The sequence below is a fragment of the Schistocerca gregaria genome, unplaced genomic scaffold, assembly GCF_023897955.1.
Source record: "Schistocerca gregaria isolate iqSchGreg1 unplaced genomic scaffold, iqSchGreg1.2 ptg000244l, whole genome shotgun sequence".
NCBI classification, from domain to species: domain Eukaryota; kingdom Metazoa; phylum Arthropoda; class Insecta; order Orthoptera; family Acrididae; genus Schistocerca; species Schistocerca gregaria.
The window spans coordinates 3,818,285-3,832,159 of record NW_026061753.1 but is presented as its reverse complement, the minus strand read 5'-3'; positions in this window follow the sequence as shown (position 1 = coordinate 3,832,159).

Genomic DNA, 13,875 nt, shown 5'->3' with positions numbered 1-13,875 from the left:
CCGCGTTGCACGGGAGAATGTGAAAAGTGTTTATATGTAGTAAAAACCTGAGAAATCCGTCCCTTTTTGGTCATTTGTTATCGGAGCGACTTAAAGCCAGATCGTCACATTGGCCGCTCTATTCTCTGAAACGGTTGTACTTATCGTCTGCAAAGCTATGTCGCGTGCTGCGGTATGCGGAGACACTAAAAGCACCATAGTAGAACACAGATGAAGCTTCTAAGTTGATGTAATAGCCAGTAAGAAGTAGTACAATTCCAGTTTTAGATACCGATTATTGACTTTTAAACTGGCTTTGGTGCCTTGGACATGAGCTAGGACCTTAAGATTCTGCATGAAAGAAGGACTAGCAGCCGCGTTGCACGGGAGAATGTGAAAAGTGTTTATATGTAGTAAAAACCTGAGAAATCCGTCCGTTTTCGTCATTTGTTATCAAATCTACTTAAAGCGAGATCGTCACATTGGCCGCTCTTGCCTCTGAAACGGTTACATTTATCGTGTGCAAAGCTATGTCGCGTGCTGCGATATGCGGAGACACTAAAAGCACCATAGTAGAACACAGATGAAGCTTCTAAGTTGATTTAATAGTCAGTAAGAAGTAGTACAATTCAAGTTTTAGGTATCGATTATTGACTATTTACCCTTCTTTGGTGCCTTGGACATGAGCTAGGAACTTAAGATTTTCCATGAAAGGAGGACTAGCAGCCGCGTTGCACGGGAGAATGTGGAAAGTGTTTAATATGTAGTAAAAACCTGAGAAATCCGTCCGTTTTCGTCATTTGTTATCGAATTGACTTAAAGCCAGATCGTCACATTGGCCGCTCTTCTGTCTGAAACGGTTGTACTTATCGTCTGCAAAGCTATGTCGCGTGCTGCGGTATGCGGAGACACTAAAAGCACCATAGTAGGACACAGATGAAGCTTCTAAGTTGATGTAATAGCCAATAAGATGTAGTACAATTCAAGTTTTAGGTATCGATTATTGATTTTTTACCCTTCTTTGGTGAATTGGACATGAGCTAGGAACTTAAGATTTTGCATGAAAGGAAGACCAGCAGCCGCGTTGCATGGGAGAATGTGAAAAGTGTTCATATGTAGTATAAACCGGAGAAATCTGTTCGTTTTCGTCATTTGTTATCGAATCGACGTAAAGCCAGAAAGTCACATTGGCCGCACTTCTGTCTGAAACGGTTACATTTCTCGTCTGCAAAGCTATGTCGCGTGCTGTGGTATGCGGACACACTAAAAGCACCATAGTAGAACACAGATTAAGCTTCTAACTTGATGTAATAGGCAGTAAGATGTAGTACAATTCAAGTTTTAGGTATCGATTATTGACTTTTTACCATTCTTTGGCGCCTTGGACATGAGCTAGTAACTTAAGATTTTGCATGAAAGGAGGACTAGCAGCCGCGTTGCACGGGAGAATGTGAAATGTGTTCATATGTAGTAAAACCCTGAGAAATCTGTCCGTTTTCGTCATTTGTTATCGAATCGACTTAAAGCCAGATCGTCACATTGGCCGCTCTTCTGTCTGAAACGGTTGTTCTTATCGTCTGCAAAGCTATGTCGCGTGCTGCGGTATGAGGAGACACTAAAAGCAGCATAGTAGAACAGAGATGAAGCTTCTAATTTGATGTAATAGCCAGTAAGAAGTAGTACAATTCAAGTTTTAGTTATCGATTATTGACTTATTAACCATCTTTGGTGGCTAGGACTTGAGCTAGGACCCTAAGATTCTTCATGAAAGGAGGACTAGCAGCCGAGTTTCACGGGAGAATGTGAAAAGTGTCCATATGTAGTAAAAACCTGAGAAATCCGTCCGTTTTCGTCATTTGTTATCAAATCACTTAAAGCGAGATCGTCACATTGGCCGCTCTTGCCTCTGAAACGGTTACATTTATCGTGTGCAAAGCTATGTCGCGTGCTGCGATATGCGGAGACACTAAAAGCACCATAGTAGAACACAGATGAAGCTCTAAGTTGATTTAATAGCCAATAAGAAGTAGTACAATTCAAGTTTTAGGTATCGATTATAGAATATTTACCCTTCTTTGGTGCCTTGGACATGAGCTAGGAACTTAAGATATTGCATGAAAGGAGGACTAGCAGCCGCGTTGCACGGGAGAATGTGGAAAGTGTTTAATATGTAGTAAAAACCTGAGAAATCCGTCCGTTTTCGTCATTTGTTATCGAATTGACTTAAAGCCAGATCGTCACATTGGCCGCTCTTCTCTCTGAAACGGTTGTACTTACCGTCTGCAAAGCTATGACGGGTGCTGCGGTATGCGTAGACACTAAAAGTACCATAGTAGAATACAGATGAAGCTTCCAAGTTGATGTAATAGCCAGTAAGAAATAGTACAATTAAAGTTTTAGGTACCGATTACTGACTTTTTAGCTGGCTCTGGTGCCTTGGACATGAGCTAGGATCTTAAGATTTTGCATGAAAGGAGACCTAGCAGTCGGGTTGCACGGGAGAATGTGTAAAGTGTTCATATGTAGTAAAAACCTGAGAAATCCGTCCGTTTTCCTCATTTGTTATCGAATCGACCTAAAGCCAGAACGTCACACTGGCCGCACTTCTGTCTGAAACGATTACATTTATCGTCTGGAAAGCTATGTCGCGTGCTGCCGTATGCGGAGACACTAAAAGCACCATAGTAAAACACAGATAAGTCTTCTAACTTTATGTAGTAGCCAGTAATAAGTAGCACAATTCAAGTGTTAGGTATCGATTCTTTACATTTTACCCTTCTTTGGTGCCTTGGACATGAGCTAGGAACTTAAGATTTTTCGTGAAACGAGGACCAGCAGCCGCGTTGCACGGGAGAATGTGAAAAATGTTCGTATGTAGTAAAAACCTGAAAAATCCATCCGTTTTCGTCATTTGTTATCAAATCGACTTAATGCGAGATCGTCACATTGGCCGCTGTTCCCTCTGAAACGGTTACATTTATCGTGTGCAAAGCTATGTCGCGTGCTGCGATATGCGGAGACACTAAAAGCACCATAGTAGAACACAGATGAAGCTTCTAAGATGATGTAATAGCCAGTAAGATGTAGTACAATTCAAGTATTATGTATCGATTATTGACTTTTTACCCTTCTTTGGTGCCTTGGACATGAGCTAGGAACTTAAGATTCTGTATGAAAGGAGGACTAGCAAGCGCGTTGCAAGGGAGAATGTCAAATGTGTTCATATGTAGCAAAAACCTGAGGAATCCGTCCCTTTTTGTCATTTGTTATCGGAGCGACTTAAGCCAGATCGTCACATTGGCCGCTCTTCTCTCTGAAACGGTTGTACTTATCATCTGCAAAGCTATGTCGCGTGCTGCGGTATGCGGAGACACTAAAAGCACCATAGTAGAACACAGATGAAGCTTCTAAGTTTATGTAGTAGCCAGTAAGAAGTAGTACAATTTAAGTTTTCGGTATCGATTATTGACTTTTTACCCTTCTTTGCTGCCTTGGACATGAGCTAGGGACTTAAGATTTTGCATGAAAGGAGGACTAGCAGCCGCGTTGCACGGGAGAATGTGAAAAGTGTTCATATGTAGTAAAAACCGGAGAAATCCATTCGTTTTCGTCATTTGTTATCGAATCGACGTAAAGCCAGAAAGTCACATTGGCTGCACTTCTGTCTGAAACGGTTACATTTATCGTCTGAAAAGCTATGTCGCGTGCTGTGGTATGCGGAGACACTAAAAGCACCATAGTAGAACACAGATAAAGCTTCTAAGTTCATGTAGTAGCCAGTAAGAAGTAGTACAATTCAAGTTTTCGGTATCGATTATTGACTTTTTACCCTTCTTTGGTGCTTTGGACGTGAGCTAGGGACTTAAGATTTTGCATGAAAGGAGGACTAGCAGCCGCGTTGCACGGGAGAATGTGAAAAGTGTTCATATGTAGTAAAAACCTGAGAAATCCGTCCGTTTTCGTCATTTGTTATCGAATCGACTTAAAGCCAGATCGTCACATTAGCCGCTCTTCTCTCTGAAACGGTTGTACTTATCGTCTGCAAAGCTATGTCGCGTGCTGCGGTATGCGGAGGCACTAAAAGCACCATAGTAGAACACAGATGAAGCTTCTAAGTTAATGTAATAGCCGGTAATAAGTAGTAGAATTCATGTTTCAGTTATCGATTATTGACTTATTACCCTTCTTTGGTGGCTTGGACATGAGCTAGGACCTTAAGATTCTGTATGAAAGGAGTACTAACAGCTGAGTTATCACGGGAGAATGTGAAAAGTGTTCATATGTAGTAAAAACCTGAGAAATCCGTCCCTTTTTGTCATTTGTTATCGGAGCGACTTAAAGCCAGATCGTCACATTGGGCGCTCTATTCTCTGAAACGGTTGTACTTAACGTCTGCAAAGCTATGTCGCGTGCTGCGGTATGCGGAGAGACTAAAAGCACCATAGTAGAACACAGATGAAGCTTCTAAGTTGATGTAATAGCTAGTAAGAAGTAGTACAATTCCAGTTTTAGATACCGATTATTGACTTTTAAGCTGGCTTTGGTGCCTTGGACATGAGCTAGGACCTTAAGATTCTGCATGAAAGAAGGACTAGCAGCCGCGTTGCACGGGAGAATGTGAAAAGTGTTTATATGTAGTAAAAACCTGAGAAATCCGTCCGTTTTCGTCATTTGTTATCAAATCTACTTAAAGCGAGATCGTCACATTGGCCGCTCTTCCCTCTGAAACGGTTACATTTATCGTCTGCAAAGCTATGTCGCGTGCTGTGGTATGCGGACACACTAAAAGCACCATAGTAGAACACAGATTAAGCTTCTAACTTGATGTAATAGGCAGTAAGATGTAGTACAATTCAAGTTTTAGGTATCGATTATTGACTTTTTACCATTCTTTGGCGCCTTGGACATGAGCTAGTAACTTAAGATTTTGCATGAAAGGAGGACTAGCAGCCGCGTTGCACGGGAGAATGTGAAATGTGTTCATATGTAGTAAAACCCTGAGAAATCTGTCCGTTTTCGTCATTTGTTATCGAATCGACTTAAAGCCAGATCGTCACATTGGCCGCTCTTCTGTCTGAAACGGTTGTTCTTATCGTCTGCAAAGCTATGTCGCGTGCTGCGGTATGAGGAGACACTAAAAGCAGCATAGTAGAACAGAGATGAAGCTTCTAATTTGATGTAATAGCCAGTAAGAAGTAGTACAATTCAAGTTTTAGTTATCGATCATTGACTTATTAACCATCTTTGGTGGCTAGGACTTGAGCTAGGACCCTAAGATTCTGCATGAAAGGAGGACTAGCAGCCGAGTTTCACGGGAGAATGTGAAAAGTGTCCATATGTAGTAAAAACCTGAGAAATCCGTCCGTTTTCGTCATTTGTTATCAAATCACTTAAAGCGAGATCGTCACATTGGCCGCTCTTGCCTCTGAAACGGTTACATTTATCGTGTGCAAAGCTATGTCGCGTGCTGCGATATGCGGAGACACTAAAAGCACCATAGTAGAACACAGATGAAGCTCTAAGTTGATTTAATAGCCAATAAGAAGTAGTACAATTCAAGTTTTAGGTATCGATTATAGAATATTTACCCTTCTTTGGTGCCTTGGACATGAGCTAGGAACTTAAGATATTGCATGAAAGGAGGACTAGCAGCCGCGTTGCACGGGAGAATGTGGAAAGTGTTTAATATGTAGTAAAAACCTGAGAAATCCGTCCGTTTTCGTCATTTGTTATCGAATTGACTTAAAGCCAGATCGTCACATTGGCCGCTCTTCTCTCTGAAACGGTTGTACTTACCGTCTGCAAAGCTATGACGGGTGCTGCGGTATGCGTAGACACTAAAAGTACCATAGTAGAATACAGATGAAGCTTCCAAGTTGATGTAATAGCCAGTAAGAAATAGTACAATTAAAGTTTTAGGTACCGATTACTGACTTTTTAGCTGGCTCTGGTGCCTTGGACATGAGCTAGGAACTTAAGATTTTGCATGAAAGGAGACCTAGCAGTCGGGTTGCACGGGAGAATGTGTAAAGTGTTCATATGTAGTAAAAACCTGAGAAATCCGTCCGTTTTCCTCATTTGTTGTCGAATCGACCTAAAGCCAGAACGTCACACTGGCCGCACTTCTGTCTGAAACGGTTACATTTATCGTCTGGAAAGCTATGTCGCGTGCTGCGATATGCGGAGACACTAAAAGCACCATAGTAGAACACAGATGAAGCTTCTAAGTTAATGTAATAGCCGGTAAGAAGTAGTAGAATTCATGTTTCAGTTATCGATTATTGACTTATTACCCTTCTTTGGTGGCTTGGACATGAGCTAGGACCTTAAGATTCTGTATGAAAGGAGTACTAACAGCTGAGTTATCACGGGAGAATGTGAAAAGTGTTCATATGTAGTAAAAACCTGAGAAATCCGTCCCTTTTTGTCATTTGTTATCGGAGCGACTTAAAGCCAGATCGTCACATTGGCCGCTCTATTCTCTGAAACGGTTGTACTTAACGTCTGCAAAGCTATGTCGCGTGCTGCGGTATGCGGAGAGACTAAAAGCACCATAGTAGAACACAGATGAAGCTTCTAAGTTGATGTAATAGCTAGTAAGAAGTAGTACAATTCCAGTTTTAGAGACCGATTATTGACTTTTAAGCTGGCTTTGGTGCCTTGGACATGAGCTAGGACCTTAAGATTCTGCATGAAAGAAGGACTAGCAGCCGCGTTGCACGGGAGAATGTGAAAAGTGTTTATATGTAGTAAAAACCTGAGAAATCCGTCCCTTTTTGTCATTTGTTATCGGTTCGACTTAAAGCCAGATCGTCACATTGGCCGCTCTATTCTCTGAAACGGTTGTACTTATCGTCTGCAAAGCTATGTCGCGTGCTGCGGTATGCGGAGACACTAAAAGCACCATAGTAGAACACAGATGAAGCTTCTAAGTTGATGTAATTGCCAGTAAGAAGTAGTACAATTCCAGTTTTAGATACCGATTATTGACTTTTAAGCTGGCTTTGGTGCCTTGGACATGAGCTAGGACCTTAAGATTCTGCATGAAAGAAGGACTAGCAGCCGCGTTGCACGGGAGAATGTGAAAAGTGTTTATATGTAGTAAAAACCTAAGAAATCCGTCCGTTTTCGTCATTTGTTATCAAATCTACTTAAAGCGAGATCGTCACATTGGCCGCTCTTCCCTCTGAAACGGTTACATTTATCGTGTGCAAAGCTATGTCGCGTGCTGCGATATGCGGAGACACTAAAAGCACCATAGTAGAACACAGATGAAGCTTCTAAGTTGATTTAATAGCCAGTAAGAAGTAGTACAATTCAAGTTTTAGGTATCGATTATTGACTATTTACCCTTCTTTGGTGCCTTGGACATGAGCTAGGAACTTAAGATTTTGCATGAAAGGAGTACTAGCAGCCGCGTTGCACGGGAGAATGTGGAAAGTGTTTAATATGTAGTAAAAACCTGAGAAATCCGTCCGTTTTCGTCATTTGTTATCGAATTGACTTAAAGCCAGATCGTCACATTGGCCGCTCTTCTGTCTGAAACGGTTGTACTTATCGTCTGCAAAGCTATGTCGCGTGCTGCGATATGCGGAGACACTAAAAGCACCATAGTAGAACACAGATGAAGCTTCTAAGATGATGTAATAGCCAGTAAGATGTAGTACAATTCAAGTATTATGTATCGATTATTGACTTTTTACCCTTCTTTGGTGCCTTGGACATGAGCTAGGAACTTAAGATTCTGTATGAAAGGAGGACTAGCAAGCGCGTTGCAAGGGAGAATGTCAAATGTGTTCATATGTAGCAAAAACCTGAGGAATCCGTCCCTTTTTGTCATTTGTTATCGGAGCGACTTAAGCCAGATCGTCACATTGGCCGCTCTTCTCTCTGAAACGGTTGTACTTATCATCTGCAAAGCTATGTCGCGTGCTGCGGTATGCGGAGACACTAAAAGCACCATAGTAGAACACAGATGAAGCTTCTAAGTTTATGTAGTAGCCAGTAAGAAGTAGTACAATTCAAGTTTTCGGTATCGATTATTGACTTTTTACCCTTCTTTGCTGCCTTGGACATGAGCTAGGGACTTAAGATTTTGCATGAAAGGAGGACTAGCAGCCGCGTTGCACGGGAGAATGTGAAAAGTGTTCATATGTAGTAAAAACCGGAGAAATCCATTCGTTTTCGTCATTTGTTATCGAATCGACGTAAAGCCAGAAAGTCACATTGGCTGCACTTCTGTCTGAAACGGTTACATTTATCGTCTGAAAAGCTATGTCGCGTGCTGTGGTATGCGGAGACACTAAAAGCACCATAGTAGAACACAGATAAAGCTTCTAAGTTCATGTAGTAGCCAGTAAGAAGTAGTACAATTCAAGTTTTCGGTATCGATTATTGACTTTTTACCCTTCTTTGGTGCTTTGGACGTGAGCTAGGGACTTAAGTTTTTGCATGAAAGGAGGACTAGCAGCCGCGTTGCACGGGAGAATGTGAAAAGTGTTCATATGTAGTAAAAACCTGAGAAATCCGTCCGTTTTCGTCATTTGTTATCGAATCGACTTAAAGCCAGATCGTCACATTAGCCGCTCTTCTCTCTGAAACGGTTGTACTTATCGTCTGCAAAGCTATGTCGCGTGCTGCGGTATGCGGAGGCACTAAAAGCACCATAGTAGAACACAGATGAAGCTTCTAAGTTAATGTAATAGCCGGTAATAAGTAGTAGAATTCATGTTTCAGTTATCGATTATTGACTTATTACCCTTCTTTGGTGGCTTGGACATGAGCTAGGACCTTAAGATTCTGTATGAAAGGAGTACTAACAGCTGAGTTATCACGGGAGAATGTGAAAAGTGTTCATATGTAGTAAAAACCTGAGAAATCCGTCCCTTTTTGTCATTTGTTATCGGAGCGACTTAAAGCCAGATCGTCACATTGGCCGCTCTATTCTCTGAAACGGTTGTACTTAACGTCTGCAAAGCTATGTCGCGTGCTGCGGTATGCGGAGAGACTAAAAGCACCATAGTAGAACACAGATGAAGCTTCTAAGTTGATGTAATAGCTAGTAAGAAGTAGTACAATTCCAGTTTTAGAGACCGATTATTGACTTTTAAGCTGGCTTTGGTGCCTTGTACATGAGCTAGGACCTCAAGATTCTGCATGAAAGAAGGACTAGCAGCCGCGTTGCACGGGAGAACGTGAAAAGTGTTTATATGTAGTAAAAACCTGAGAAATCCGTCCCTTTTTGTCATTTGTTATCGGTTCGACTTAAAGCCAGATCGTCACATTGGCCGCTCTATTCTCTGAAACGGTTGTACTTATCGTCTGCAAAGCTATGTCGCGTGCTGCGGTATGCGGAGACACTAAAAGCACCATAGTAGAACACAGATGAAGCTTCTAAGTTGATGTAATAGCCAGTAAGAAGTAGTACAATTCCAGTTTTAGATACCGATTATTGACTTTTAAGCTGGCTTTGGTGCCTTGGACATGAGCTAGGACCTTAAGATTCTGCATGAAAGAAGGACTAGCAGCCGCGTTGCACGGGAGAATGTGAAAAGTGTTTATATGTAGTAAAAACCTGAGAAATCCGTCCGTTTTCGTCATTTGTTATCAAATCTACTTAAAGCGAGATCGTCACATTGGCCGCTCTTCCCTCTGAAACGGTTACATTTATCGTGTGCAAAGCTATGTCGCGTGCTGCGATATGCGGAGACACTAAAAGCACCATAGTAGAACACAGATGAAGCTTCTAAGTTGATTTAATAGCCAGTAAGAAGTAGTACAATTCAAGTTTTAGGTATCGATTATTGACTATTTACCCTTCTTTGGTGCCTTGGACATGAGCTAGGAACTTAAGATTTTGCATGAAAGGAGGACTAGCAGCCGCGTTGCACGGGAGAATGTGGAAAGTGTTTAATATGTAGTAAAAACCTGAGAAATCCGTCCGTTTTCGTCATTTGTTATCGAATTGACTTAAAGCCAGATCGTCACATTGGCCGCTCTTCTGTCTGAAACGGTTGTACTTATCGTCTGCAAAGCTATGTCGCGTGCTGCGGTATGCGGAGACACTAAAAGCACCATAGTAGAACACAGATGAAGCTTCTAAGTTGATGTAATAGCCAATAAGATGTAGTACAATTCAAGTTTTAGGTATCGATTATTGATTTTTTACCCTTCTTTGGTGAATTGGACATGAGCTAGGAACTTAAGATTTTGCATGAAAGGAAGACCAGCAGCCGCGTTGCATGGGAGAATGTGAAAAGTGTTCATATGTAGTATAAACCTGAGAAATCTGTTCGTTTTCGTCATTTGTTATCGAATCGACGTAAAGCCAGAAAGTCACATTGGCCGCACTTCTGTCTGAAACGGTTACATTTATCGTTTGCAAAGCTATGTCGCGTGCTGTGGTATGCGGACACACTAAAAGCACCATAGTAGAACACAGATTAAGCTTCTAACTTGATGTAATAGGCAGTAAGATGTAGTACAATTCAAGTTTTAGGTATCGATTATTGACTTTTTACCATTCTTTGGCGCCTTGGACATGAGCTAGTAACTTAAGATTTTGCATGAAAAGAGGACTAGAAGCCGCGTTGCACGGGAGAATGTGAAATGTGTTCATATGTAGTAAAACCCTGAGAAATCTGTCCGTTTTCGTCATTTGTTATCGAATCGACTTAAAGCCAGATCGTCACATTGGCCGCTCTTCTCTCTGAAACGCTTGTTCTTATCGTCTGCAAAGCTATGTCGCGTGCTGCGGTATGAGGAGACACTAAAAGCAGCATAGTAGAACACAGATGAAGCTTCTAATTTGATGTAATAGCCAGTAAGAAGTAGTACAATTCAAGTTTTAGTTATCGATTATTGACTTATTAACCATCTTTGGTGGCTAGGACTTGAGCTAGGACCCTAAGATTCTGCATGAAAGGAGGACTAGCAGCCAAGTTTCACGGGAGAATGTGAAAAGTGTCCATATGTAGTAAAAACCTGAGAAATCCGTCCGTTTTCGTCATTTGTTATCAAATCTACCTAAAGCGAGATCGTCACATTGGCCGCTCTTGCCTCTGAAACGGTTACATTTATCGTGTGCAATGCTATGTCGCGTGCTGCGATATGCGGAGACACTAAAAGCACCATAGTAGAACACAGATGAAGCTCTAAGTTGATTTAATAGCCAATAAGAAGTAGTACAATTCAAGTTTTAGGTATCGATTATAGAATATTTACCCTTCTTTGGTGCCTTGGACATGAGCTAGGAACTTAAGATATTGCATGAAAGGAGGACTAGCAGCCGCGTTGCACGGGAGAATGTGGAAAGTGTTCATATGCAGTAAAAAGCTGAGAAATCCGTCCCTTTTAGTCATTTGTTATCGAATCGACTTATACCCAGACCGTCACACTGGCCGCACTTCTGAATGAAACGGTTACATTTATCGTATGCAAAGCTACGACGCGTGCTGCTTTATGCGGAGACGCTAAAAGCACCATAGTAGAACACAGATAAAGCTTCTACGTTGATGTAATAGCTTGTAAGATGTAGTACAATTCAAGTTTTATGTATCGATTATTGACTTTTTACCCTTCTTTGGTGCCTTGGACATGAGCTAGGAACTTAAGATTCTGTATGAAAGGAGGACTAGCAAGCGCGTTGCAAGGGAGAATGTCAAATGTGTTCATATGTAGCAAAAACCTGAGGAATCCGTCCCTTTTTGTCATTTGTTATCGGAGCGACTTAAGCCAGATCGTCACATTGGCCGCTCTTCTCTCTGAAACGGTTGTACCTATCATCTGCAAAGCTATGTCGCGTGCTGCGGTATGCGGAGACACTAAAAGCACCATAGTAGAACACAGATGAAGCTTCTAAGTTTATGTAGTAGCCAGTAAGAAGTAGTACAATTCAAGTTTTCGGTATCGATTATTGACTTTTTACCCTTCTTTGCTGCCTTGGACATGAGCTAGGGACTTAAGATTTTGCATGAAAGGAGGACTAGCAGCCGCGTTGCACGGGAGAATGTGAAAAGTGTTCATATGTAGTAAAAACCGGAGAAATCCATTCGTTTTCGTCATTTGTTATCGAATCGACGTAAAGCCAGAAAGTCACATTGGCCGCACTTCTGTCTGAAACGGTTACATTTATCGTCTGCAAAGCTATGTCGCGTGCTGTGGTATGCAGAGACACTAAAAGCACCATAGTAGAACACAGATAAAGCTTCTAAGTTTATGTAGTAGCCAGTAAGAAGTAGTACAATTCAAGTTTTCGGTATCGATTATTGACTTTTTACCCTTCTTTGGTGCCTTGGACGTGAGCTAGGGACTTAAGATTTTGCATGAAAGGAGGACTAGCAGCCGCGTTGCACGGGAGAATGTGAAAAGTGTTCATATGTAGTAAAAACCTGAGAAATCCGTCCGTTTTCGTCATTTGTTATCGAATCGACTTAAAGCCAGATCGTCACATTAGCCGCTCTTCTCTCTGAAACGGTTGTACTTATCGTCTGCAAAGCTATGTCGCGTGCTGCGGTATGCGGAGGCACTAAAAGCACCATAGTAGAACACAGATGAAGCTTCTAAGTTAATGTAATAGCCGGTAAGAAGTAGTAGAATTCATGTTTCAGTTATCGATTATTGACTTATTACCCTTCTTTGGTGGCTTGGACATGAGCTACGACCTTAAGATTCTGTATGAAAGGAGTACTAGCAGCTGAGTTGCACGGGAGAATGTGAAAAGTGTTCATATGTAGTAAAAACCTGAGAAATCCGTCCCTTTTTGTCATTTGTTATCGGAGCGACTTAAAGCCAGATCGTCACATTGGCCGCTCAATTCTCTGAAACGGTTGTACTTATCGTCTGCAAAGCTATGTCGCGTGCTGCGGTATGCGGAGACACTAAAAGCACCATAGTAGAACACAGATGAAGCTTCTAAGTTGATGTAATAGCCAGTAAGAAGTAGTACAATTCCAGTTTTAGATACCGATTATTGACATTTAAGCTGGCTTTGGTGCCTTGGACATGAGCTAGGACCTTAAGATTCTGCATGAAAGAAGGACTAGCAGCCGCGTTGCACGGGAGAATGTGAAAAGTGTTTATATGTAGTAAAAACCTGAGAAATCCGTCCCTATTTGTCATTTGTTATCGGAGCGACTTAAAGCCAGATCGTCACATTGGCCGCTCTATTCTCTGAAACGGTTGTACTTATCGTCTGCAAAGCTATGTCGCGTGCTGCGGTATGCGGAGACACTAAAAGCACCATAGTAGAACACAGATGAAGCTTCTAAGTTGATGTAATAGCCAGTAAGAAGTAGTACAATTCCAGTTTTAGATACCGATTATTGACTTTTAAGCTGGCTTTGGTGCCTTGGACATGAGCTAGGACCTTAAGATTCTGCATGAAAGAAGGACTAGCAGCCGCGTTGCACGGGAGAATGTGAAAAGTGTTTATATGTAGTAAAAACCTGAGAAATCCGTCCGTTTTCGTCATTTGTTATCAAATCTACTTAAAGCGAGATCGTCACATTGGCCGCTCTTCCCTCTGAAACGGTTACATTTATCGTGTGCAAAGCTATGTCGCGTGCTGCGATATGCGGAGACACTAAAAGCACCATAGTAGAACACAGATGAAGCTTCTAAGTTAATTTAATAGCCAGTAAGAAGTAGTACAATTCAAGTTTTAGGTATCGATTATTGACTATTTACCCTTCTTTGGTGCCTTGGACATGAGCTAGGAACTTAAGATTTTGCATGAAAGGAGGACTAGCAGCCGCGTTGCACGGGAGAATGTGGAAAGTGTTTAATATGTAGTAAAAACCTGAGAAATCCGTCCGTTTTCGTCATTTGTTATCGAATCAACTTAAAGCCAGAAAGTCACATTGGCCGCACTTCTGTCTGAAACGGTTACATTTATCG